Genomic DNA, 24,240 nt, shown 5'->3' on the forward strand with positions numbered 1-24,240 from the left:
AAATTAAAGCGACTGGAAGAAGATGCGGTGATATGCAAATAATTAGATTTTCAGAGCATTCACACAGCGTTGGCGCCGGTGGCGACACCTACAACGTGCTGACATGAGGAAAGTTTCCAACCCATTTCTCATACACAAACAGCAGCTGACCTGCGTTGCCTGGTGAAACGTTGTTGTGATGCCTCGTGTAAGGAGGAGAAATGCGTACCATCACGTTTCCGACTTTGATAAAGGTCGGATAGTAGCCCATCGCGATTGCGGTTTATCGTATCGCGACATTGCTGCTGGCGTTGGTCGAAATCCAATGAGTGTTAGCAGAATATGGAATCGGTAGGTTCAGGAGGGTAATACGGAACGCCGTGCTGGATCCCAACGGCCTCGTATCACTAGCAGTCGAGATGACAGGCATCTTATCCGCAAGGCTGTAACGGATCGTGCAGCCACGTCTCGATCCCTTAGTCAACAAATGAGGACGTTTGCAAAACAACAACCATGTGCACGAACAGTTCGACGACGTTTGCAGCAGCATGGACTATCAACTCGGAGGCCATGGCTGCGGCTACCCTTGATGCTGCATAACAGACAGGAGCGCCTGCGATGGTGTACTCAACGACGAACTTGGGTGTACGAATGGCAAAACGTTTTTTTTTTTTTCGGATGAATCCAGGTTCTGTTTGCAGCATCATGATAGTCGCATACGTGTTTGGCGACATCGCGGTGAACGCACATTGGAGGCGTGTATTCGTCATCGCCATACTGGCTTATCTCCCGGAGTGATGGTATGGGGTGCCATTGGTTACACGTCTCGGTCACCTCTTGTTCCCATTGACGGCACTTTGAACAGTGGACGTTACATTTCAGATGTGTTACGATCCGTGGCCGTACCCTTCATTCGATCCCTGCGAAAACCTACATTTCAGCAGGATAATGCACGACCGCATGTTGCAGGTCCTGTACGGGTCTTTGTGGATACAGAAAATGTTCGACTGCTGCCCTGGCCAGCTCATTCTCCAAATCTCTCACCAATTGAAAACGTCTGGTTAATGGTGGCCAAGCAATTGGGTCGTCACAATACGCCATTCATTACTCTTGATGAAGTGTGGTATCGTGTTGAAACTGCATGGGCAGCTGCACCTGTACACGCCATCCAAGCTCTGTTTGACTCAATGCCCAGGCGAATCAAGGCCGTTATTACGGGTACTGATTTCTCAGGATCTATGCACCCAAATTGCGTGAAAATGTAATCACATGTCAGTTCTAGTATAATATATGTGTCCAATGAATACCCGTTTATCATCTGCATTTCTTCTTGGTGTAGCAATTTCAATGGCCAGTAGTGTATACGCCCTTGATGACTAGAAAACTTAAGAGAATTACAGGGTTAAGCGTCTATTTTATTACGTTCTCAAGTCAGCAACGGCTTATACTGTCCTGGTTAAGTAGCATGCATGCCACGTTAGCTGTTGCAGCATACTTTTCCACTGTGAAGATGGTCCGTTGTCGAAACCGATAGTGAATGAATGTACTGTAAGACAGCACAGTATGTACCGAGCATTTGTCCAAGTTAATTAAAAAGCACGTCCCGTGCCGTGCCAAAGCGGGCCTGCAGTCCTGAGTGCGTCACTGGAGCAGCGGGTGAGGGCAGCAGCGGTGCCGGTGGAGGGGCAAACCGCGGCCCGTTGGCTGGGTCTGGGGCTCGCTGGCGCGGTCATCCAGTCTGCCGCAGACGCCCTCCTACCGCGGACCAGACAGCGGACTCTGCTACTGCTGCTACCAGCTCACAGCCCACACGGATGCTCGGCCGACGATTCGCCGGCTCCGCCTACTGCAGCCTTTCCGCACTGGCTACCCGTACATCACCGCACCGTCAGACACCGCAATAAGGTAAGAGCAGCCGATTGCGTTCTGGACAAAGCTAGTGGCTCTGCGAGGCTGATCACCGACTTTACACGTTCTTTTTCTGCGTACATAAATAATCTGACTGATAGGATGAGCAGCAATATGCCACCGTTCCTGATGACGCTGTAGTATACGGGAAAGTATCTTCGTTGAGTATCCGTACAACGATAGAGAATGACTTGGAGAGAATTTCTCTGCAGCATAATGGATGGCAGCTTGCTCTAGATTCAGAAGAAAATGTACGTTAGCGCAGATGAGTAGGAGAAACAATCCTGTAATGCAAGCGTAGGCTTCCGCGGTCAATGTCACACTCAATAAAATTTTTCTGGGTATTTGATCGCATTGTCAATGAGTGAAATTCTCCGACGTTTTGGCCACTGTTGCAAATGGCCATCCTCAGATGTTTCTTGCTAAATACTAAATGCTAAACATTTTGGTTCTTGTATACTGACGGAAGAGGCTGTTATCGATTTCTGATTGTGTATTGAGGAAGAGGAGCAGAAGTACTAGAGTCCTCTATTGGTGTGTTTTTTTATTATTTCAAACAAACAATAAAGAACGTCTAACAACCCTCCTCTCATCCTCAGTACCCTATCAGAATTCAACCTCTTCCGCCAGTATATAAGAAAAAATTGTTCAAATGTGTGTGAAATCTTATGGGACTTAACTACTAAGGTCATCAGTCCCTAAGCTTACACACTACTTAACCTAAATTATCCTAAGGACAAACACATCCACCCACGCCCGAGGGAGGACTCGAACCTCCGCCGGGATCAGCCGCACAGTCCATGACTGCAGCGCCTTGGACCGCTCGGCTAATCACTCGTGGCAGCATATAAGAACTAACCAGATAGCATTACACCCTGAGGAAGGTCACTTGCAGCAGTGGCAGAAACGTAAGAGGATTTTACTTATTGACATTGCGGTCACATATCCAGAAGACCGAGCGAGGTGGCGGAGTGGTTAGCACACTGGACCCGCATTCGGGAGGACGACGGTTCAATTCCGCGTCCGGCTATCCTGATTTAGGTTTTCCGTGATTTCCCTAAATCGCTCCAGGCAAATGCCAGGATGGTTCCTTTGAAAGGGCACGGCCGACTTCCTTCCCCATCCTTCCCTAATATGCGATGAGACCGATGACCTCGCTGTTTGGTCTCTTCCCCTAAGCAACCCAACCCCCCAGAAGAACCTTATTGAATCTTGTAATGTTGGAACACGGTAGTAGTGGTGAGTTTCTGACACAGTCAAGTCGATTCAGTATCAACGTTGAAAAACGAAATGAAATGCAACCAGCACGTAAGGGCGGTCGTAGGAAAGGCAGATGGTCGACTTCGGAGTATTCGGAGCGTTCTAGAAAAGTATAGCTCATGTATAAAGGAGAACGCGTATAGAACACTAGTGTGACCTGTTCTTGAGTACTGCTCGAGTGTTCGGGATCCCCATCAGGTCGCGTTAAAGGAAGACTTTGAAGCAATTGAGTGGCGCGCTGCTGCATTTGTTACCGGTAACTTCGATCAGCACGTGAGCGTTACACGATGTTGTTTTCGCAAAACACTATGGAGGAAATTTAGAGAACCGGCATTTGCGGCTTACTGCAGAACGATTCCACAACCACCGACACATATTTCACTTAAGAGCCATGAAGATAAGAAAAATTAGTGCTCTTACAGAAGAACGTCAACACTGTTTTTTCTCTCGCTCCATTTGCGATTGGAACAGTAAAGGAAATGACTAGTAGTGACAAAATGTACCTTCCACCATGCACCATACGGTGGGTTGCGGAGTGTGTAAGCAGATGTAGATGTTTTGCCCATCCTAAATTATACTGTTTTTAGAAGACATGAGTATGTAGCCAAAGTGATAGCCTTGGGCAACACTGGTTTACCTTGACCTTCTTCCTACTTATTATGAAGCATTCCGTGTATGTCTACAGTACGGTTAACAGTTAGTGCAGCTGCTGCTGGTGGTTAAGGGCATGAAGAAAGTAAATATCTGTCATGAGACTGTTATTCACCCTCCAGGATGGAATCAGTATACCCCCTGCGTTTGCATCTAAAGTACGAGTAAACCCTATGCAGAGACGGATACTAAATGTTTGCGCAGTCTGTAGCTGAGGCGGGAGGTGTGAACCAGTAAGGTAGTGATTTAATGGAATGTGGAAAACCGCCTAAAATGACATCTAGACTGGCCGATACATAGATCCCCTACGTTAACTCACAGGGCGGTTCGAGCCAGGTTCGGCGCGCCTCCCGAATCCCGGAAATGTCACGTTAATGCGCGCGGCTATTCGGGCTGATCGATAACACTTAAGTGATGTTTTTGTGTTGTAAATGGTTGGGGGAATGCTAGGAAGCTTCGCTAAGGTCAAATGGGGCTCCCGAAATCAACGTTCACATCCAAAACATGGGTCGCTAATGACAACTTAATTTGAAGTTCCACTGTGAGAGAGCGCAGAGAGGGTTGGGGTTAAACCGAACCACTGGCTCACAGTCTGGCGATCAGGAACTTAAGTCTGCGTCCTTTCCTCCCTTTGCTGGCCAATCACGAGAATGAAAATTTTTTCCATACCGGAATTCAAGTTAGCAGCCTTCAGGTTAAGTGCGATGTGGGTCTACAATAGCGTATGGAATCGTATTCACAGAGATGACATTTTAGAAAGAAAATTATGATTTACTACCAGTATATTTTGCGTAAAGAACAGTGTTCATTCAAAATTATGTTACAAGACTCCGTTTCATGCAAAATTTTTGAAGGACAGTATTTTCGCCTTTGACTGTCAGCTTTATTTCCAGTCACTATGACTGCAACTTGCATCGCAAAAATCATTTTCATGACAAATATCTCTATTTTAGTACATGCTGTGAAAGGTTAAGCATCCTCTGGCGTATAGAAACATTTCATCCCGTTATCTATGTAATTCGTCTCACGACAACTCCGTAACACCTGCACCTATCACAGTGGTCCAGCTTACGGCTGTGAGCATTACGTATTTTAACAGCACCTGAGAAATTTGACGGTAGGTACAGACGCAAAAAACGCTGAAATTTTCTGAAATTTGCTTAATCACGGAGTTGGTGCCATCGTTAGCACACTGGAAACGCATGCAGGACGACGACGGTTCAAATCGGAGTCCAGCCAACCAGATTTAGGTTTTCTATGATATCCCTAAACCGCACAAGACGAATTCCGTGATGGTTCATTTGAAAGGACACGACCGATTTCCTTCCCCATCCTTGAAACAATCCAAGCTTGTGCTCAGTCTCTAATGACCTCGACGTCGATAGGACGTTAAACCCTAATCTTCCTTCCTTCCTTTCTTCCTTCATGAATATACACTGAGGTGACAAAAACCATGGGATACCTCCTCATCTCGTGCCAGACCTCCTTTTGCAGCAACTCGACGTGGCATGGACTCAACAAGTCGTTGGAAGCGCCATGCAGAAATATTGAGACATGCTGCCTCTCTATAGCTATCCATAATGGCGAAAATGTTGCCGGTGCAAGACTTTGTGCACGAACTGACCTCTCGATTGCGTCCCATAAACGTTCGGTGGGATTCATGTCGGGTGATTTGGATGGCCAAATCATTCTCTCGAAATGCCCAGAATGTTCTCCAAACCAATCAGGTCATCTGGTGACACATTGTCATCCATAAAAACTCCATAGTTGAGTGGGCTGCAAATGGTCTCCAAGTAGCCGAACATAGCTATTTCCAGCCAATGATCGATCAGTTTCACCAGAAGACCCAATCCATTCCATGTAAACACAGTCCACACCGTTATTGAGCCACCACCAGATTGCACAGTGCCTTGTTGACAACCTGGGTCCGTGGCTTCGTGGGGTCTGCGTGACATTGGAAACCTGCCATCAGTTCCTACCATCGTGGTTAATCTGACCAGGCCATCGTTTTCCAGTCTTCTAAGGTCCACCTGATATGGTCACCAGCCCAGGAGAGTCGCTGCAGGCGACGTCGTGCTGTTAGCAAGGGCACTCGCGTCGGTTGTCTGCTGCCACAGACCATTAACGCCAAATTTCGCCGCACTGTCCGAACGGATATGTTCGTCGTTCGTCCACATTGATTTCTGCGGCTATTTCACGCAGTGTTGCTTGTCTTATAGCACCGACAACTCTACACAGGCTCCTCTGCTGTCGATCGTTAACTGAAGACCGTCGGCACTGCGTTGCCCGTGGTGAGAAGTAATGCCTGAAATGCGGTATTCTCGGCAACCTTTTGACACTGTGGATCCCGTACTACTCAATTCCCTAACGATTTCCGAAATGGAATGTCCCATGTCTATAGCTCCAAATCAAATGCTTCAAATGGCTCTGAGCACTATGGGACTTAACTTCTCAGGTCATCAGTCCCCTAGAACTTAGAACTACTTAAACCAAACTAACCTAAGGACAACACACACATCCATGTCCGAGGCAGGATTCGAACCTGCGACCGTAGCGGTCGCGCGGTTCCAGACTGTAGCGCCTAGAACCGCTCGGACACCTCGGCCGGCCGTATAGCTCCAACTACCATTTCGTCTTCAGCGTCTGTTAATCCCCACTGTGCGTCCTTAATCACATCGGAAACGTTTCACATTAATCACCTGAATGCAAATGACAGCTCGGCCAGTACACTGGCCTTTTGTATCTCGTCTACACAATACTAACGTCATCTGTATACGGGCGTATCGCTATCCCATGACTTTTTTCACCTCAGTGTGTATACGATCTGTTATTACAAGGCGCTTGAAGGAAAAAGTGTGAATTATGCCTCAGTTGAAAATAATGAAGAAGTCGAAATTAATGTATCATGACGACGAAACTTTTGTTGAATAAAAATTAGCCACACAGGAATGGTTCCTCTTAATCTTTTTAAGGATAGGCATTTCTGCCACTGCTTCACATACATACTGTAATGAAGTTTGTTGTGAATAAGCCATCCTGTTTGAAATTCCAAGTAATATATCTCCGATATTCTTGGTATGACTGATTAAAGACGTGCTTGCGAGTGTTCAGACGAGTTATTCCTGTTACATGCTAATACTTCGACGACCGACCAGTTTTCTTCTCCAGGTGCTGGGAGTTGCTCTTTTGTGTGGGCTCGATATAGAACAAACAACTTGGCTGGAAATACGGAAGCATATCCTGAAAAATAGTATCCATAATTACAAGCCTACACAACAAACGATCCTAGTCTGACATATTTTTGTATACTAAATCTTCACAAATATTTTTCTCGCGATCGAACTATGCTACAGGTTATCAGCAAATTCTATAGTACTACAGACGTCCCTTAATCGCAGCAAGGGACTAAAGTAAAAGTACTGTAGAACATAGTCTACGGAAAGCGTCACGTTTCTTCGTAAAGAACTCTGTTACGTCAATATAAATAAAAAAATTATGAACTAAAACTAAAACTGTCCCACAGGAAAACATGAAATTTCTCTGTGCTAAGCATTCGAGATTTTAATTCTTATGTTGTGCTACCATGGTTAACATTTTCGTAGGACAGTGCAACATTTCGCTGGTGTAATAGATTGTTATTATACTGATGCAACATATCACTGAGCAAGCGATTATTTTATTGCCCTGAATTAATAATAATAATGATAACAATAATAAAAGTGAAACAATTGAAAACTCAAATCTGGTTGGTTAATGCGCCTGACATTTCACTAGCAATCAGTAGACCAATGCGGTATTCAAGATGACAGCTTTACTCGGCTTTGATTTACTCAACACATAGTGCGCCTCTGTAGCGAAGGCCGGTAACGCTCGACTTTCTGGTGGTGCTCGACTCGGAAATCCACCGGTTCTAATCCTAGTGCTGCATGAAATTTTCACTCCCAGTATTTGGCCGGTAGGGTGAGCTGATGGTATAGCGTGCCTTATCACCAGTCCATGCGCCAGTGTCGCATATTAAATTCCAAAACTATCCGGAGTGTCTCATGAAGTAAGGGGATGTGGCATTGCTGATGGTGATCGTTCGTCTGATGGGGATTTTAAGAGCTCGGCGAACCCCTTGGTGGTATGGGAGAAGAGTGCGCACTTTGCCGGCGTCGTGTTCCACCTTCTCTCATCTCTCATCACCATCATCATCATCATCATCAAACATCCATTACACTCACCTCCGCTCCACAAATACAAGTACTACACAGGTTTAAGAAATCCTTAAGGAAAGGACCAATGTGCGTGGAGGAAGAATACTCTTTCCTCCCGGTGGCTGAAGCTACCCTGTGGGGAACCCCAGGCGACAATGGCATACGATATTTACATTTTTTAGTCACCATATAATGTAAACGATGGACACCGTGAAACCTCCCCTTAGAAAAATTTATGAATTACTGTGCTGGTAAACCCCTCATGTTATTTGATTTTCAAAAACAACTGAGCAGAACTGAACGTACTCAGACGTTTCTCTCTTTACGTATTCTGATCATCACTAAACTGACACACAATATTTTTAGCGCAGCGCAGTCTGACTTTCAATAATCCCTACAAAAGAATGTCCCTGACTAACAATAACCTATACCTTTCATGAATCACTTACCTCACATAAATCTTCGTTACTCGAGCTACTGCAATACAGCGAGCGCCAATACTGCCAGCTACATAAAAGATCCTAACTGCTGAAGGCACTAACTACTGATAGGCATAGTTAGCAAATGAAAGATTTTGACAGAGAACAAACAATGTATTTACCTTAATAACGTTCAAAAGTCGTAATATATATATCAGTTCATGACATCCAGTCTTACAAATTTACTCTTTCTGATGGACACACGTCCAGATCATCCGCTCTGAAAACTCCGTCATCTCTCTCCCCACATCCACCACTGCTGGCGGCTCACCTCCAACTGCGCAATGCTACGCGCTGTTCACATCCAACTGCCCAACACTACAACAGCAAATATTCCAACAATGCCAACCAGCCACAGACTGCACACAGCACAGTCAGTGATTTTCATACAGAGCGCTACGTGGCGTTACCAACATAAAACCTAAACAGCCTACTTACAACCGTCCGGGTCTGCCAAGTGTTGTTGGCAAGTGGGATGCACTTAGCCCTTGTGAGGCCATTGGGGAGCTACTTGATTGAGAAGTAGCGACAGCAGTCGCGAAAACTGATAACGGCTGACCGCATGCCCCTCAGAATCCCCGTCCGCTGACGCCTCAGTGTGAGGATGACACGGCGGCCGGTCGGTACCGTTGGGCCTTCCAGGCCTGTTCGGACGGTGTTTGTTTGTATAACGTAATCGAATAAATTGAGGGCTACTTTTGCTAAAGCATTTTTTTGCCGTTGTATACACTAATCTAAAGTTTATCAACATACACTCACACAAAAGTGAAATGTGTAAAATAGCTTGCACACTGAGTTATCCCACATCTGTGAAACATAACTGAACAACTAATAAGGCTTTAGAGCTGTGCTGGGAGCGTTCGGGGGCAATTTTTCTGTGATTGTAAAAGTAGCGTACTTTTACTTTACTAAAACCAGAAATGTTACGACAAACGCAGAAATCAGACCATATTGTTTTCCCGCGAGTTGCACAAGCCGCCTTGGCGCCGAACACAGCTCTTTTTAGAGCCGGTAACTTCTACAGAAACTGCTAGGGTGCCGCGTTTAACTTTTTAATAACCTATTCAGTTGCTCGCAGGTATCTAAGCTGTGCTATAAACCACGCAAGAATTTCTGCCTTACACGCCACCGTAGAACGAGTCAGTAGCGTTTTCTGGAAAACGTCAGATTTTAAAATGCCATCGTACGCGTGTGACGGAAATGGAGTTCAGCAGTTTGCGCTAACGGCGGAACAAACTCGTGGGAAACTTTTTGTCTCGCGGGAGAAACAAATGCTGGTGTAACTGCGGAAGGAAGTCATGTTACATATAAAGGCTGCCAGTTCTAAGCCATGAAAAACCCACCTGACTGAGCGCCGTCTATACATCCAGACCACGCTTTCACGATTTGCTTGAAAGTCTTAAGATGAATTTTGCGATTATTTCTTTGGAACGCTGCAACAAATTTTCTTCCAACGTTATTGATTCGGAGCTTCTGCATTTTGTTCAGTTCTCTCGTCTACTGAAGTGCACTTACGGTATCGGCGGTTCTTGCTTTGCGTGCTGATGTCTGCAGTTCATTGACGTTAATCGCAGCCAGACGGAGATAGTATACGGTAGCCAGTGACAATGATTTCTTTCGGCAGCAGATACGAATTGATTACATTTGTTTTCGATATTGGTGAGTGCCAGCTTAACTGTCAGTGAACTGGTTATTGTGGATTTTAAGGTTGGTTACTCATTTCCGTGTTTTTCTGGTGACTGAAAAAAATGGTTCAAATGGCTCTGAGCACTATGGGACTTAACATCTATGGTCATCAGTCCCCTAGAACTTATAACTACTTAAACCTAACTAACCTAAGGACGTCACACAACACCCAGTCATCACGGCAGAGAAAATCCCTGACCCTGCCGGGAATCGAACCCGGGAACCCGGGCGCGGGGCCGGCCAGAGTGGCCGAGCGGTTAATGGCGCTACAGTCTGGATCCGCACGACCGCTACGGTCGCAGGTTCGAATCCTGCCTCGGGCATGGATGTGTGTGATGTCCTTAGGTTAGTTAGGTTTAACTAGTTCTAAGTTCTAGGGGACTTATGACCACAGCAGTTGAGTCCCATAGTGCTCAGAGCCATTTTGAACCGGGCGCGGGAAGCGAGAACGCTACCGCACGTCTGGTGACTGAGAAAGCTAGATGTGTAGACAGAGTAACCTGTAGTGTAGCCCGAGTCCAGGGGTAGGTTGGAATGTGGTAATGCTTTTGTGTGCTGGCGAGGCCAACGAAAGTCAACACGAAAATACAATTGCCATAGTCGATAAATGTATAGTGTAGCCTGAGACATACGACGGACGTTCAATAAGAATGCAAGACATTTTTTTTCTCATCCAATTTCGGTTGAAACAATGCAGAATTTGTTGAAGGACATAGTGGAACGTTCCCGCTTCAGCCTCTACACTTTCATGGAGTTGCGATAGGTGGCGACGCTATACGTAGCTTTTAAAGTGGCGTCTGTAATGGAGATGCTTTCCAGGCAGAGAGCTGTCATTGAGTTTCAGTTGGTGGAAAACCAGCGCAATGCAGATATTCATACGCCCTTGCAGAATGTCTACGGAGACCTGTTGTTGTTGTGGTCTTCAGTCCTGAGACTGGTTTGATGCAGCTCTCCATGCTACTCTATCCTGTGCCAGCTTCATCTCCCAGTACCTACTGCAACCTACACCCTTCTGAATCTGCTTAGTGTATTCATCTCGTGGTCTCCCTCTACGATTTTTACCCTCCACGCTGCCCTCCAGTACTAAATTGGTGATCCCTTGATGCCTCAGAACATGTCCTACCAACCGATCCCTTCTTCTGGTCAAGTTGTGCCACAAACTTCTCTTCTCCCCAATCCTATTCAATACTTCCTCATTAGTTATGTGATCTACCCATCTAATCTTCAGCATTCTTCTGTAGCACCACATTTCGAAAGCTTCTATTCTCTTCTTGTCCAAACTATTTATCGTCCATGTTTCACTTCCATACATGGCTACACTCCATACGAATACTTTCAGAAATGACTTCCTGACACTTAAATCAATACTGGATGTTAACAAATTTCTCTTCTTCAGAAACGCTTTCCTTGCCATTGCCAGCCTACATTTTATATCCTCTCTACTTCGACCATCATCAGTTATTTTGCTCCCCAAATAGCAAAACTCCTTTACTACTTTAAGTGCCTCATTTCCTAATCTAATTCCCTCAGCATCACCCGACTTAAGTAGACTACATTCCATTATCCTTGTTTTGCTTTTGTTGATGTTCATCTTATACCCTCCTTTCAAGACACTGTCCATTCCATTCAACTGCTCTTGCAAGTCCTTTGCTGTCTCTGACAGAATTACAATGTCATCGGCGAACCTCCAAGTTTTTATTTCTTCTCCATGAATTTTAATACCTACTCCGAATTTTTCTTTTGTTTCCTTTACTGCTTGCTCAATATACAGATTGAACAACATCGGGGAGAGGCTACAACCCTGTCTTACTCCCTTCCCAACCACTGCTTCCCTTTCATGTCCCTCGACTCTTATAACTGCCATCTGGTTTCTGTACAAATTGTAAATAGCCTTTCGCTCCCTGTATTTTACCCCTGCCACCTTTAGAATTTGAAAGAGAGTATTCCAGTCAACACTGTCAAAAGCTTTCTCTAAGTCTACAAATGCTAGAAACGTAGGTTTGCCTTTCCTTAATCTTTCTTCTAAGATAAGTCGTAAGGTCAGGATTGCCTCACGTGTTCCAGTGTTTCTACGGAATCCAAACTGATCTTCCCCGAGGTTGGCTTCTACTAGTTTTTCCATTCGTCTGTAAAGAATTCGTGTTAGTATTTTGCAGCTGTGACTTATTAAGCTGATAGTTCGGTAATTTTCACATCTGTCAACACCTGCTTTCTTTGGGATTGGAATTATTATATTCTTCTTGAAGTCTGAGGGTATTTCGCCTGTTTCATACATCTTGCTCACCAGATGGTAGAGTTTTGTCAGGACTGGCTCTCCCACGGCCGTCAGTAGTTCCAATGGAATATTGTCTACTCCGGGGGCCTTGTTTCGACTCAGGTCTTTCAGTGCTCTGTCAAACTCTTCACGCAGTATCATATCTCCCATTTCATCTTCATCTACATCCTCTTCCATTTCCATAATATTGTCCTCAAGTACATCGCCCTTGTATAGACCCTCTATATACTCCTTCCACCTTTCTGCTTTCCCTTCTTTGCTTAGAACTGGGTTTCCATCTGAGCTCTTGATATTCATACAAGTCGTTCTCTTATCTCCAAAGGTCTCTTTAATTTTCCTGTAGGCGGTATCTATCTTACCCCTAGTGAGATAGGCCTCTACATCCTTACATTTGTCCTCTAGCCATGCCTGCTTAGCCATTTTGCACTTCCTGTCGATCTCATTTTTGAGACGTTTGTATTCCTTTTTGCCTGTTTCACTTACTGCATTTTTATATTTTCTCCTTTCATCAATTAAATTCAATATTTCTTCTGTTACCCAAGGATTTCTACTAGCCCTCGTCTTTTTACCTACTTGATCCTCTGCTGCCTTCACTACTTCATCCCTCAAAGCTACCCATTCTTCTTCTACTGTATTTATTTCCCCCATTCCTGTCAATTGCTCTCTTATGCTCTCCCTGAATCTCTGTACTACCTCTGGTTCTTTTAGTTTATCCAGGTCCCATCTCCTTAAATTCCCACCTTTTTGCAGTTTCTTCAGTTTTAATCTACAGGTCATAACCAATAGATTGTGGTCAGAGTCCACATCTGCCCCTGGAAATGTCTTACAGTTTAAAACCTGGTTCCTAAATCTCTGTCTTACCATTATATAATCTATTTGATACCTTTTAGTATCTCCAGGGTTCTTCCATGTATACAACCTTCTTTCATGATTCTTAAACCAAGAGTTAGTTATGATTATGTTGTGCTCTGTGCAAAATTCGACCAGGCGGCTTCCTCTTTCATTTCTGTCCCCCAATCCATATTCACCTACTATGTTCCCTTCTCTCCCTTTTCCTACACTCGAATTCCAGTCACCCATGACTATTAAATTTTCGTCTCCCTTCACAATCTGAATAATTTCTTTTATTTCATCATACATTTCTTCAATTTCTTCGTCATCTGCAGAGCTAGTTGGTATATAAACTTGTACTACTGTAGTAGGTGTGGGCTTCGTATCTATCTTGGCCACAATAATGCGTTCACTATGCTGTTTGTAGTAGCTTACCCGCATTCCTATTTTCCTATTCATTATTAAACCTACTCCTGCATTACCCCTATTTGATTTTGTGTTTATAACCCTGTAGTCACCTGACCAGAAGTCTTGTTCCTCCTGCCACCGAACTTCACTAATTCCCACTATATCTAACTTCAACCTATCCATTTCCCTTTTTAAATTTTCTAACCTACCTGCCCGATTAAGGGATCTGACATTCCACGCTCCGATCCGTAGAACGCCAGTTTTCTTTCTCCTGATAACGACATCCTCTTGAGTAGTCCCCGCCCGGAGATCCGAATGGGGGACTATTTTACCTCCGGAATATTTTACCCAAGAGGACGCCATCATCATGTAATCATACAGTAAAGCTGCATGCCCTCGGGAAAAATTACGGCTGTAGTTTCCCCTTGCTTTCAGCCGTTCGCAGTACCAGCACAGCAAGGCCGTTTTGGTTATTGTTACAAGGCCAGATCAGTCAATCATCCAGACTGTTGCCCTTGCAACTACTGAAAAGGCTGCTGCCCCTCTTCAGGAACCACACGTTTGTCTGGCCTCTCAACAGATACCCCTCCGTTGTGGTTGCACCTACGGTACGGCTATCTGTATCGCTGAGGCACGCAAGCCTCCCCACCAACGGCAAGGTCCATGGTTCATGGGGGGTACGGAGACCTAATATGAACAAAAGCACGGTGAGTCGGGCGAGGCGTCTGTCATCATCGCAACAAGGTCGCGCAAACCTGTCCCATCTCCCGCGTGCCGGCCGGCCTCCAGGAAACTGAAGAAGCGGCTTCAGCGCCTTCGTTGCCACGAAAACGCAAACGAAATTCTCCTCCTCCACGACAAAGCAAGGCCTCACACAACTCTGCGCATCCGAAAGGAGCTCACAAAATTTCACTGAGTTGTCCTTCGTCATCCGCCCTACAGCCCGGATCTCTCACCTTCCGACTTCCACATGTTTGGCACAACGAAGGATGCACTCTGCGGGAAGCAGTACGTGAATGATGGGGAGTTTATCAATACAGCAAGACGTCCGCTCCGACGTCGGCCAGTAGAGTGGTACCTTGCGGGCATACAGGCCCTGCCAGTAAGCTGGCGTAAGACCATTGCGTTGAACGGAGATTATGTTGACAAAAAGGATTTTGTAGCCAGAAGAGTGGAGAATAATATGTCGTGTTGAAATCCTGAATAATTCCAACCTGCTTTCAGAAAGGAAATGTGTTGCATTACTTATTGAACGCTCCTCACCCGCCAGGTTAGCCGAGAGCGCTAATGCGCTGCTTCCTGGACTCGGGTAGGCGCGCCGGCCTCGGATCGAATCCGCCTGGCGGCTTAGCGGCGGAGGCCGGTGTGCCGACCAGCCTGGATGTGGTTTTTAGGCGGTTTTCCACATCCCACTAGGTGAATACCGGCCAGGTCCCCACGTCCCGCCTCAGCTACACGGCCCGCAGACATCTGAACACATTTGCACTATTCCATGGATTACACTGGACGCAGACAGTTGGGGTGCACTAATTCCGTCCCAGGGGGGGTACGGGGTGGCGGTAGGAAGGGCATCCGGCCATCCCTTAAATTAACCTTGCCAAAGCCGATTAACCATGCCGACCCTGCGTCTTGCGGGAAAAAGGCCCAAGTAAAAGAAATACTTATTGAACGCTCCTCGTACATTCGTCATTACAATAACTTACTTCTCTGTCTCATTTCCGATTTTTCCGAAACTTTGAGATTTGGTTAAATTCTTAATCTAACAGAACAAAATACCAGCTAACATTATTTACCAACCATAAGAAATTATGAACGATCATTGTGACTGGCTGTCGACCACAGACTCACGAGTCATCGTATTCAGTTCCCATAGTTTATTATGCAAGTTATTACCAACATCAGCAACACAACAAACAGCCATGGACATCGATGGTGTTCTTTTACCAAAATTTGTGCCACATCAGGACACGAACCTGTATTTCCCTCTTACCACGAGCAGTTGGCTTAACCACTATGCCATCTGAGCACGCCTGACTCAAATTTTCATTGTCATTAGTGTTTCTGCCTATGATTTCAGAACACTACTGCCAGCGGTTTCCTCACGAGGTATGTGGGAACAGTGCTGCTGGGGGAACAGAATCGATAGAAGCCATTGCGTTACCCTGTCACAAGTGACATACACTGTTGGCCATTAAAACTGCTGCACCAGGAAGGTAAGAAAAATCACGAAATTTTACTTATTGCGCGTAAATAGGAAGAATGTGTTATTAAACTTGTAGGTGATGTGAGACCAGGGAGCGAAGTTTAGGTACCGAGCTGTCACATTTGGCGGCAACAATGACTTTAATCCATGTGGACATCGAGTCGAACTTTTATTCCATGACAGATACGGGTAGGTCATTCCATTCTGCTTCAACTATGGGATACAGCTTATCAATCGAAGTCGGGCAGTCTCTAGGCACCACATGGCCACGTGTTTTCACTAAGTAAGAAATCTCGAGAACTTACTGGCCATATCAACAATGTATCGAGGTAAGATAGCGCAGGCAACATGCGGTCTTGCGTTTTCTTGTTGGAAGGTGTCACACTCACATATGAAGTAACATATATGTAGATAGCAAAGTCCCGACTAACTGACTTATTCACTGACTCATCATTGCCCTGTCCGAGCTATTAAGAATAGAAACTTGAAAGGATGTTGATCTTATACTGTAGGCGTTGTTTAAGAAGGTTTCTCTTTTCTTGTCTTCTACTGACAATGGGGTAAAATAGGGGATGACAGGTTTTTTTGAACATATGTCGATGTTAAGACAATTTTGAGGCTAGATCTACGAAAATTGATATTTGGTTTCTCGTGTCAGAAATAAAGAATGCATGTTTCAGTATGTTTGGAAAATTAACGTCTAAGTGGGTAATATAGTGGGTGAAAATTTATTTCTGAAAATAAATAATTATTAAAGAACTACTAAAGTATTTTTAAAGCTACATTTATGAAAATTGGTATTTGACTTCTCGACTGGAAATAAAAAGAACACATGTTTCAGCGTCTTTGGAAATTCAACCCCTAAGTGAATGGAATAAGGGATGAAATGTCTTTTTGAAAATATTTCTTTGTTGAAGCATTTTTAAAGATAAATCTGTTAAAATTTGAATTTGGCTTCCCGATTAGAAATAAAGAAATACGTGTTACACTGTTTTTGGAAATTCAATCCTTATGGCGGTGAAAGAGGGGATGGAAATTTTTATGGAAATATTTCATTATGAAAGCATTTTTGAAGCTAAATCTTTGAAAATTTGTATTTGGCTTCTCGCGTGAAAATAAAAGAAAGCACACATTTCACTATTTTGGAAATTCAACAGCTAAGAAGTTTAAAGAGGGGATGAAATGTTTCATTTTGAGAGCAGTTTTTAAAATTAAATCTTTGAAAACTGGTATTTGACTTATCGGCTGGAAGTGAAAAAATACGTATTTCAGTCTTTTGAAACTTAACCCCCTAAGGGAGCGTAATAGGGTATGAAAAGTTTTTGAAATTATTCATTATGAAAACCTTTTTAAAGCTAAATCTAGGAGAACTTGTATTTCACATCTCTGATGGAAGCAAAGAAAACATATGTTGCACTGTTTTTGAATCAGCCGCTAAGGGGGTTAAATAGTGGATGAAAATTTTTGAGAAAATGTTTATTGTTATTAAAAACTTTTTAAAGCTAAATCCATCGAAACTGGTATTTCATTTCTCGGTTAGACATAAAGAAATATGTATTAGAGGATGAAAGTTTCTATGGAGAATCGTCACAAGAATGCAAAAAAATATTATTAACAAAAACCTTGGACTCCAGGTAATAGAATCGCTTTTTGGTCAGAAGTACATTCGAAGAAGACCATGCCTTAGAAGCATTAATAAAGGTGAAAAGTTTAGAGGATATTGCCGTCTGTGAACCATATTAAAGAAAGCTATTTGACAGTCACCATAACAAATTGTTTTTGTCCAAACTACATAGAAAGGGAAACTACTCATTAATACTCCTACACTTATTCTTCAGTAGACCATATACGTGTCTTTAAAAATATGTTTGATGGTATTACTACGCAAATGCGTGCGAAGCAGCCTGTTATTACATAAACGTCACAAAGTTTATAAGGAAACATTAGTATTGTCGTCTAGTGTCGACTGAAATCATGCAGGAAAACATTATAAAAGCGTACCATCGGAGACTGAAGCGCAGGGTAGCTAAGACTGCTACTAATACACAGCTACACCACTACACGTAATCAGACTATTGATGAGAATATGACTTAACAGCGCCGGCCGGAGTGGCCGAGATGTTCTAGGCGCTTCATTCTGGAACCGCGCGACCGCCACGGTCGCAGGTGCGAATCCTGCCTCGGGCATGGATGTGTGTGGTGTCCTTAGGTTAATTAGGTTTAAGTAGTTCTATGTTCTAGGGGACTGATGACCTGAGCTGTTAAGTCCCATAGTGCTCAGAGCTATTTTGACTTAACAGCTCGATTTTATTCGAAAGTGGTCAGCTATTTGATTCTTCCCGTATAATCCTTTGCTCCGTCAGTGAGTAGCAGGCTGTGTGATGCTTCTGTGCCTTACTCAGTCGTTAATTTCGTTCCTTCTGCTCTTCAAGGAAAAAACAAGTTAAGCAAAGAGAATCTCTCTTCTCCCTGCATGTTGAGAAATGTTATTGAGTAATCATAATATTCAGAAACAAGTTTCATTTTCTCCTACTCTATTATAGCAATACGCGGAAGTATACTGAAGAGTGTAAACGGTTTGCTGTTTGCAGACATGTCTGACGTGTCTGTTTACTTGTGCTACAATCGAAAAATCTGGGTCCCTAGTGGACGGCACATTGCTTTTTGAAGCACTTACCGAACAGGGACTAAGAAACCAAACCTGTCTTAAGAAAGAGCAATGCTTAGATTTCCATCTGGCTACTCTGATTTAGCTGTCCAGTTGAGCTCTCCCTCCGTCCCTCCTCCGTCCCCCTCTCTTCTCTCTCCCTCCCTCCCTTTGCTCTTGATTGCGTTGACTACGAATAGCTAATCCTCCACATTACTCTTTTCTAGCAGATATTCGTCGCCAGATACTGTCATAAGACGCTAGCGCCTGCACATACAATGATGAAGTAACATCACGTGTTCCTACTTCTCTGCGTAATGGCTCAGAAAAAAGTTCCGCCAACGACACAACTCGGCAGAGGTGATAGGTCAGGCAGAGCAGCAGACGCGAGACAAAAATTACTGTCATGTAACACCTGAGATCCGGGATTAATTTCCAGCACGCCTATGTTAATGTTCATTTCGCGATGTTATTAACGTGGTCTTTAGTCCAAAGACTGGTTTGATGCAGCTCTGCCCACTTAGTCTACCGTGTACAAACATCTTCATCCCCTAATAATTACGGCAACTCAACTTGCGTATTCTGTTCATCCCGTGTTCTCCCTAAACAATTTTTAATCCCCTCCCCCTCCCTCCCCCCTCCCACACACACTTCCCCCCAGTACCATGCCAACAATTCTTTGACGCCTCAGAATCTGTCTCGTTAATCGATTACTTCTTTTAATCATTTTGTGCCATAACTTTCTCTTCTCTCCAGTATGATTCAATATCTCCTGGTTAGGTACTAGATCCACCAATCTAATCTTCAGCATTCTTCTATAGCACGACATCTCAAAAGCTTCTATTCTTATAGTCTGTACTGCTTACCGTCCACGTGCCATTTTCGTAAGAGCCTACGATCCAAACAGCTTCAGAAACGACTTCCTAACACTTAATTTTATTTTTGAAGTTAACAAATTCCTTTTTCTCAGACATGTTTTCCTTGCTATAACCAGTCTGAATTTTATATCCTCTCTACTTTGGCCGTTATCAGTTATTGTGCTACTCAAATAGCAAAACTTATTTCGTACATTTAGTGTATCATTTCCTAATCTTATTCCCTCAGCATCGCCTGTTTCAATTCGACTTCATTCCATTACCTTTGCTTCTCTTCCGTTGATGGCCATCTTATAACGTCTTTAGAAGATATAATCAATTTCGTTCAGCTGCACTTCTATGTCCTTTTCTGTCTCCGTCAGAATTACAATTCCATCGCAGACCTCAAAGGTTTTCTTTCCTCTCCCTGAACTTTAACTATTTCTCCGAAGTTTTCCTTGGTTTCCTTTACTACTTGATCAGTGTACAAATTGAATAACATGGGGGATAGGCTACAACCTTGCCTCATTCCCTTCTCAACTATTGCTTTCTTTTCCACGTCCTTCGGCTCTTGTAATTGCAGTCTGTATAGAGCTTTTCGCTTCCTTCATTTTATCCTTGCTATTTTCAAAATTTCAGAGTTTTTCCACTCAAAATTGTCGAAAGCTTTCTTTAAGCCTGCAAATGCTGTAAAAGTTGGTTTATCTTTCTTTAACCTATCTTCTAAGATCAAAAAATTAAATGAGCGTGTGGCATTGTTAGCCGGGAGGCCCCATCCGGGGAAGTTCGGCCGTCGAGTGCAAGTCTTATTTCAGTCGACACCACACTGGGCGACTTGCGTGCCGGTGATGAAGACGAAATGATGATGAGCACATCACAACACCCAGTCCATGAGCGGAGAAAAATCTCCAACCCGGCCGGGAATCAAACGCTGGCCCGCTGCATGGAAAGTAAGCACGTAACCACGCAGCTAAGCAGGCGTAGTCTTCTAAGTCATAGGGTCAGTACTGCTTCTCGTGCTCCTAAATTTCTCGGGAACCAAAACTGATCTTCCCCGAGATTCGCCTTCTACCAATTTTTTTCATTCTTTTAGAAATAATTCGTATCAGTATTTTGAAAGTATGACTTACTAAAGTGATGTACCGGATGTATCCACATCTGTCAGCACCTGCTTTTTTCGGAATTGGAATTATTAGATTATTCTTGGAGTCTGAAGGTATTTCACCTGTCGCTTATATCCCGCACAACTGGAGCAATAATTTTGTAATGGGTTGCTCTCCCAAGGGTCTCAATGGTATGAGGGTATGTTGTCTACTATAGGCGCCTTGTTTCGATTTGGATCTTTAAGTGCAGTGTTAAATTCTTTTTCACAATATCTGAGAGCTATTATAGGTAGGCTGATATTAAGATTCCTAACTGCAATTTATTTCAAAAAGCTTATGTATGCATTGTCTTTCACCACAAGTTCGTATGCCGCATTTAAGATCATTGCTAGATAAGGAGTGTCATTATGATTTCTTTTCATGGATGGGTGTGTAACACTGATATGTATGCCACCTGTTTGTAGTAGGACATGTTTGAATAAAACGAATATAATTTTTGTGCTTACAAGAAAGTGGACGACGTTAATCTTTATTTTCTTCACATATGATGCAATAGTTTGTAATCCACGTACATTAGCGAACTATTACATTATGTATATGAAGATGGTATCTGTTCTTTCGGACATGTCCGAAAGAACAGATACCATCGGTGACCATATAGCTTGTTAGAATGAAATTACAATGAAATGAATACCCCTAGCTGCATACAGGCGTTGATATGCCAACGGGGACAGCTGAAAATGTGTGCCCGACCGGGACTCGATCTCCTGCTTAAATTATGGTTTCCCGTTACTCGGCTACTCGTTTCATGTGGAATAATCTTTCTAGAAGAACTGCAATAGAAATGGGGAATACCACCGCCAAATCCACTGTCGTCGACGACAACGTTAATGGCCTCTGGCCGCGCAGCTCACGAGGAATGCTGGGTTGTCAACTCGACTGAAAATGCATACACAACAACTACGTTACGTTGCTCCACCTTGAAAACGTCGCAGACCGGCTCGCCCGGATCTGCCCCGCATTTGAAAAACGAGTACACTTGCCTGTTTGTAAAACACTTGGCGCCTTATAGGTGTGTCTGCCTTTATGAAAAAACTCACAGTAGACATAGGATAATACAGAAAAAGGTCAACCGTAGTTTCACGCACGTAAAACACGATAGGACACACAAATGCGACGGAAATTCACACATTACGGAACGTGGAAAGAGTCTGAGTGCTGATAGACTAGCCGCGCAGCTGTCTTCTGCACATCATCGGCCCAGGGGCCGTAAACGCTGTCGCAGAATGTAAGCCTCTCCCAACATCGTTATAGCCTGTTAGTAACGGCTGTAAACACCAAATAGTTTTGCAGAGTGATACTCTTTACTGATGAATGGAAACATTACGACCAGCTTTTTAACACAATGCTGCAGCAGTTCTGCGTAGCATGGATTCGAGAAGTCCTTTGTCAGTTTACGGACGTATATGGCACTACATAATTATGCCATTAACGTAATTCACGCAGTTTAAGTAAATTACGTGCCGACGGTTTATGGATGCAAAGCTGGCGCCCGATAGCGTCCTAGATATTGTCCAACGTGATCAGCTCAGGCAAACTTCGTGCTCAAGTCATCAACGTCATTTCACTATCATGCTGCTCAGACAGCTGTCTGGTGATTCTGGCCATGATCCTGTCAGAAGATCCCACCGTCACCGGGGAAGAAATCAAATGTGAAGGTTCAAATGGTTCAAATGGCTCTGAGCACTATGGGGCTTAGCATCTGAGGCCATCAGTCCCCTAGACTTAGAACTACTGAAACCTAACTAACCTAAGGATATCAGACACATCCATGCCCGAGGCAGGATTCGAGCCTGCGCCCGTAGCAGCAGCGCGGTTCCGGACTGAAGCGTCTAGAACCGCTCGGCCACAACGACCGGCAAATGTGAAGGGGTGCGTGTGGTCCGCAATAACGTTTACATTGTCCTCAATTGTCATGGTGCCTTCAGTTACTACCACAGGTCCCAAGGAAGGTAAATGCCCCCCCCCCCCTGCCTCCCCCTCCCCTCCCCTCCTCCGTAGCCGGCCGGTGTGGCCGAGCGGTTCTAGGCGCTTCAGTCTGGAACCGCGCGGCCGCTACGGTCGCAGGTTCGAATCGTGCCTCGGGCATGGATGTGTGTGATGTACTTAGGTTAGTCAGGTTTAAGTAGTTCTAAGTTCTAGGGGACTGATGACCTCAGATGTTAACTCCCACAGTGCTCAGAGCCATTTGAACCTCCTCCGTAAGAGCCTCTCTCTCCCACCTAGCATAATATTGCCCTGCGTTAGTAGCGTGGTGTGTATTTCGAACAGCCGCTGTCCTGTATCATGGCGTACCTAGACACAACCATCGCGACCTGGTATAACAACAAACGTGAGTCATTAGACCAGGCGATTCGGTCCCATTTATTTACGATCCAGCGTCGATGATTCTGTGCCCAATGTATTCGTGATCGACAACATCGGTGGGTACTTTGGAAAACATAGGGAGCTGAAGAGCCCCATGTTCAACTACGTACTCTAAACGGCGGGCTCCGAAAGCATCAGCATTGTAATGTGGTGCCAGGCCTGCGGTAGATCTCCACATATCCTGCTCCACGTTCGGCGATGAGGCGTGGACGTCCAACATCTTGTCTCCTAGTCGTTGTTCCACCGTCATCCAACCATTTTCTACAGATGCTGACGAAAGCAGCACGCGAACAGTCGACCAGCTTCGCTGTTTCCGAGTGCTCGCTCCCAGGCGCCGGACATAAATAATCTGCCCTTTGTGAAAGTCGCATACGTCAGTGAATTTTCCCATTTACATTCCGTACCATCGCTAGAATGACTCGCCATTGGTGCCTGCTCCTTACCGTGTGACGTGCGCGCAGCGCCAGCAGGCGGCATTGAATTCCACGCCGGCCAGCTTATCTTTGTCTTTTAAATTCATGTACTGAGCGGAGGAACAGCGGGCTCTCCGGCCGACAGTGACACGTCGTCTCCGGAAGAATTCGTAGCCCCTCCCCGATGTTATTCAATTTGTATATTGAGCAAGCAGTAAAGGAAACAAAAGAAAAATTCGGAGTACATGTTAAAATCGATGGAGAAGAAATAAAAACTTTAAGGTTCGCCGATGACATTGTAATACTGTCAGAGACAGCAAAGGACTTGGAAGTGGTCGGAATGGACAGTGTATTGAAAGGAGGTTATAAGATGAACATCAACAAAAGCAAAACGAGGATAATGGAATGTAGTCGAATTAAGTCGGGTGATGCTGAGGGAATTAGATTAGGAAATGAGACACTTAAAGTAGTAAAGGAGTTTTGCTATTTGGGGAGTAAAATAGCTGATGATGGTCGAAGTAGAGAGGATATAAAATGTAGACTGGCAATGGCAAGGAAAGCGGTTCTGAAGAAGAAGAATTTGTTAACATCGAGTATAGATTTAAGTGTGAGGAAGTCGTTTTCGAAAGTATTTGTATGGAGTGTAGCCATGTATGGAAGTGAAACATGGACGTTAAATAGTTTGGACAAGAAGAGAATAGAAGCTTTCGAAATGTGGTGCTACAGAAGAATGCAGGAGATTAGATAGGTAGATCACATAACTAATGTGGAGGTATTGAATAGAATTGGGGAGATGAGGAGTTTGTGGCACAACTTGACCAGAAGAAGGGATCGGTTGAAAGGACATGTTCTGAGGCATCAAGGGATCTCCAATTTAGTACTGGAGGGCAGCGTTGAGGGTAAAAATCGTAGAGGGAGAC

The 24,240-nt window shown here is 44.4% G+C and overlaps 1 protein-coding gene across 3 annotated transcripts in view; it reads left to right on the top strand.

The window, feature by feature from the left end:
* The first annotated feature begins 1,729 nt into the window (after positions 1-1,729).
* LOC124795395 (facilitated trehalose transporter Tret1-like) overlaps positions 1,730-24,240 on the top strand; it is a 129,576-nt gene continuing 107,065 nt past the window's right edge. The window contains exons 1-2 of one of the 3 annotated variants that reach the window (XM_047259409.1): positions 1,730-1,884; positions 15,751-15,886. The gene's annotated coding sequence lies outside the window, so the exon portion shown is untranslated. The remainder of the gene's footprint in view (positions 1,885-15,750; positions 15,887-24,240) is intronic. The other 2 variants (XM_047259410.1, XM_047259408.1) reach the window with 2 other exon arrangements.

This window comes from Schistocerca piceifrons, chromosome 4 (genome assembly GCF_021461385.2).
Source record: "Schistocerca piceifrons isolate TAMUIC-IGC-003096 chromosome 4, iqSchPice1.1, whole genome shotgun sequence".
NCBI lineage: Eukaryota > Metazoa > Arthropoda > Insecta > Orthoptera > Acrididae > Schistocerca > Schistocerca piceifrons.